The 5,061-nt window shown below is 36.5% G+C and overlaps 1 pseudogene; it reads right to left on the minus strand.

Annotated features, from left to right (window-relative positions):
- Positions 1–511: 511 nt before the first annotated feature.
- On the minus strand, positions 512–4,338 carry LOC132050534 (disease resistance protein RPP13-like; annotated as a pseudogene).
- Between the last annotated feature and the right edge of the window lie 723 nt (positions 4,339–5,061).

Consider the following 5,061-nt stretch of genomic DNA (forward strand, 5'->3'; position numbering starts at 1 on the left):
TTTCGGATTACAAGGGTCAAACTTTATTGACCGTAAATTTTGACATAGATTTTTCAAGTTTGTAAAAATAAAATTTATATATTTAAAAACTACATAAAAAATACTATAAGTCATGGTAATTTATAATTCAAATAATTTTAAAAAAATATAAGAAAAACGTGGTCAAAGAACTACCTCGTTGACTCCCAAAATAAATTGAAACGGAGGCAGACAGTGGCAATGACCATCATCCAACTACCCCGAGATAGAGCAAACCCATAGGATACCTCATAATTAACTTCATTAGCCAATCGATAACTAAATAACAACGAAAGTTTAATAAATCTCAACATAGTAGTCATAGATAACAATATCTGAATCAGTTTCACATGCTGAGTCATAATCCTCAACAAATACATAACCCGTAATGGAAACATCTAAGAATCTCTATCAGACAGACCCCGCATGATAAGTAAAGTCTAAGAATTAAAAAGTATAAGCTAGATGAAGGATCTGCATTTAAGCAGTAAAAGAGAGTAAAGGAAACCATTTTTGCAGAACAATTAATTAAAACATCACAAAATCATTCTTGCATAGAATCCCAAAAACAATTCTATTCAAACCAATCCCACACACTCAATAAATCCCAAAACAAAAGGAAATTAAACACTCAAAAACCAAAGCAAAATATTCAAGTTTGAGACAAGCTCTCATTGACAGCCCTGAAATCTGATTAATGCTTCTACAATGTGAATGTCTTCAAGTGGTTCACAACAGTACCCGCATCTGCCAATTTATTTTCCACTAACAGCTAGTTGTTTCTCCTGTTTCACCCAAATTGTAAGACATAAATAATAATTAGTAGTATTCAATAAAAGACAACAGATTTATTCAATTACCTAAATTAAAGAGTAATTATAATGTTCACTTAATGGTGAGAGTCATTTTCTATAAAATTATATTTAACTTCATATTCGTTGCTCCAACCAATACTGAAACAGTTTTAACAGTTTTTAGTATTCAAAAATTTTCATCAAGAAACTCTCCAATGTGCTATTATTATTAATTTGTAATTGTAAGATATATATTTTTGAAGTTATTTTCATTCACCTACTAAACACCAACAAACATTTTTTAGGAAAGTATACCCCATGAAAATCAAAATAATTACTTTTGTCATACAAGACTTATGACAAAATCTCAGCCATAATTAATTTACTTATAGCCAATTATTTGTAATTGACTTTTATTAGTAAGTTTGTGATGTTAAAAGGAAAAATAAAATAAAATTAAACCTAATACTTAGAGGCCTGCGGCAAAATGAGTAAAAGCAATTAAAGAAATGGTGATTAGGGATTTAGGATCCTCTTACCTCTGCTATTATGACAGATGCCGAAATAGGATATCAATAATCAGATCTCTCCAACATCTCCACGTCTTTCATTCTCTCTGGAATCTCCTTTAGATTTGGACAGTCATAGATACCAAGACCTTTAATCAGAGGCATTGCACTTGTGCCTAAATCCCATCTTTCTAGGTTATCAAGATCTTCAAGACGAAGGAACTCCAGTTGACTGAAGCTGTTATCACTGCAGGTAATTTCTTTTCCTTCATAAGCTCCTCTAATTGGAGATCCCTTAGGTTTGGCAACATTCCCAGAATAGGCATCGGATCTTCCATGAGTTTTGAGGCATCAAGGATCATCATTGTGATTGAATTTGGAAATGGGTTTGACGGGGGCAGTTTTTCTATTCTCCCAAATCTAACCTCAATTTCTGGAGCTTTTGACAAGAACTAAGAAATTCTAGGGCTGGGAATGATTCATCAACACACCACAATTCGAGAGTGCTAAGGCTTTTCAAGCTGCTAATGTTGTTTAGGGAGTAAGATTTCTTAATATCATACATGCTTAATTCTCGAAGATTGACTAAATCAACTGGGTTAACATCTCGCCACTGATCACAACAAATGCCTCTAAGAACTTGAAGACTTGTGAGTTTGTTTATATGTTGCAGAGGTTCTTCATATGGAACGACTAAATGTCTTAGATTTACTAGGTTAGCTATCTCAGGAGGTAGTCGGCAGAAGCCACCAGAAGAATGGAGTGTCAGTAAATTCTTGAGGTTGCCTATGGAGGAGGGGATATCACAACTACCTGTAAAGCCTAAGTATCTGAGGCTGTACAAACTTCCTATGGCATCTGGTAGTGTAAATCTGTCAGAACCAATCTCCAAGTATAGCACATATAAATGTTGGAACATATTGCGGAACTTTATCCTATCCAGCTTAAGACCTTCTTGATCAAAGAATGTAACTGACCTTAACTTCAATTTGGAAAAATCAAGAGTGAGGTACCTTTCTCCTTGACCATAGATGGTATGTCTACGACATGAGGAGGATATGGAATGCTCTCTCGGACCATAAGTGTCAAAGAAGTTTACCTCCAATGCCTTTTGTATGGCAAGATCCCGAAGTAGATCATGAATCCTACATTCAGTAACTTCTTCCCAATATGTCTCTACCACTTGAACCAAGCTTCGCCTTATCAGCTCATTCAGGAAGTCTTGAGCTACATCCTCCATTCTTTCTTCTCCTCTTGGTATCAATCCATCGGCCATCCACAACCACATTAGGTTTTCAGCATCAATCTGACGATCTTCTGGAAAAATACCAAAGTAAAGAAAACAGTGTTTGAGCACAGTTGGCAAATCATTGTAGCTCAGTGATAGTATGTCCGAGATTTCAATGAAGTCATCTTTCACACGTCTCCAAAGGTGTTCCTTCACCCTTTCCCATTCTTCTAGCCTCCTTTTATGTGAAAGAAGCCCGCTTAGTGTAGCAATTGCAAGAGGTAAGCCTCTACACTTGAGCACCATTTCCCAAGCTAGCGTTTCCATTGCTGGGATCATTGCCTCAACGTTGAGTAATTTCCTGCGAAAGAGGTCCCAGCTTTCTTCTTTTGTTAGGAAACGAAGGTTATGGGGAAGACCGTTGTCATCTGCTCTTTTGGCCACATCCGCATTGCGCGTGGTAATAATAACTCTGCTTCTATTATTGCTATCTGGGAGTGCTCTTTCCAGACTTTGCCATGCTTCTCTCTGCCATACATCATCGACCACCACAAGGTATTTTTTCTCTTTCAGTAGATCCTGAAGGTGCTTTTCTAGATCTGTGATCGTCATCTTTTCCAGCAGATCTAGAGTTTCCCTGTCACATCCTTGGATGGATTTGATGATATCCTTAAGGAGATCCATGGTGTTATACTGTTGAGAAACACAAACCCAAGCACGTGCATCGAAGATATCGGTTAGGCTAGGGGAGTGGTAGAGATGTTTTGCAAGAGTAGTCTTGCCTAACCCGCCCATGCCATAAATGGAGATGACGGTTCGGCGTGGCTCTGCTTTGACAAGTTCAGCAAGCAATCTTTCTACAACATCCTTAAAGCCAACAAAAATCTGATCCTGCTTATCCATATAGGAGGTAGTTCTCCTCAAGCCAGATCTCTGATTGTTTGGCCTATAATTATTTGGCCCTTCTCCTGCAATATTGATATCTCTAATACCATAAGTCTCTCGTTTGCAAGAGATATCCTTGATTCGCTGCTTGAGGGATTGGATCTCCTTGCTAACGTTGTAGAATTTGGTCTCCTTCCTGCAGATGCAAGCGCAAGCCTTCAGACGACTAGCAAGTCCATCGCCATCACCTTCACCTGCCTCTAAGCTGTAAGTCTCTAGTATAGCGACAGAGTCATTAGCAATCTCGTTAATTTCAAACACCCATTGTTGAACTGTATGATCTTCAACTTGCTTTTGCTCTGCATCTTTGAGGAAAGACTGCATGAAGAGCAGCTCCTTTCTCAGCCACATCACATCCTGTCTCAGACTTCTGCGCAGGGAAACTTCCTGTATGAGGAAATCCCCCAGTTTTTGAACTGCATATGACACAAAGGCATCAACCATTTTCAAGAGTCTTGATATTTAGTATGCTCTGCTGAAAAAAAGATTGGAAGAAAGCTGGAGAAAGAGAAACAGTGACAGAAGAAATAGAGATAAAATTAAGATCAAGTTGAAGAAACTGAAGCTGTTGATTGTGAGTTTGATAAGAAATGAATACTGTTTTTGTGTTAATGAATTGAGTGTTTAAGATGGTCCATTTATAATGTGATTAAAGCATAAAAAATCCGACAGATAAACATGGGGCTTGTGGAAAAATATATGTGGGGAAAAGTTAAAAGTAACAATAATATGTGTTGTACAGTGGTCCACCACCTAATAATTCTGTTTGGACAATAATGGTCCACCACCTAATAATTCTGTTTGGACAATAATGGGAAAAATGATAAAGAAAAATTAGAGCAATGAAAGTGAAATGTGTACCATTTGATACATTCAGAAAAAAGAAATATACGATAAAGATGGTATTGATGATAAGAGTTGATGTAATGGCAAAGCTATCAGGAATCATCGATCAGTTGGCATTGCTCTAGTCCGTTGATAATATTTAATAGGAGAGGCAAAAGCATGATGTGATGACAGGTGTCATCACCAGAAAATTCGTATTTAATAAATAAAATAAAATAAAAAAGACAACAAAAAATTAAAGCAGGTGATTTGATTTGCTGTTTTGGAAAGATGGTATTGTGCTTTTGGGTTTTGTCTTTATCTGGGTGTTTTTCTTTTTTTTTTTTTTTTTTTTTCCAATTTCAAATTTCGTGCTTCAGTTACAGGGATTTCAATTTAGTTTTCGTGTAATATACTTATTCGTGAGTTAATCCAAAGCTGTAGTTGAGATCAATTAAGCAATCTCAAGCATTATTTTGAAAGCTAGGAGATTTGATTAGCAGATTTGGGATGCATTGTGACTTTTTGGCTTTTATCACAATCAGGACGTTCATGTAAATTCTAATTTCTTGCTTCAACTGCAGATTATTTATGTAAATTAAGGACTACCAATGAAGTAAGTGTAAGGCTGTCTTTGAAGTTCAAACATTTTCTGTCGTGATTTCCACTTTGAATTTCTGCAAAAGCTTCTGCCATGGTCCATATTTAACTCTGTCTCTTTATCCTAACAGTAAGTCTTTTT

Source organism: Lycium ferocissimum, chromosome 3 (genome assembly GCF_029784015.1).
Source record: "Lycium ferocissimum isolate CSIRO_LF1 chromosome 3, AGI_CSIRO_Lferr_CH_V1, whole genome shotgun sequence".
NCBI lineage: Eukaryota > Viridiplantae > Streptophyta > Magnoliopsida > Solanales > Solanaceae > Lycium > Lycium ferocissimum.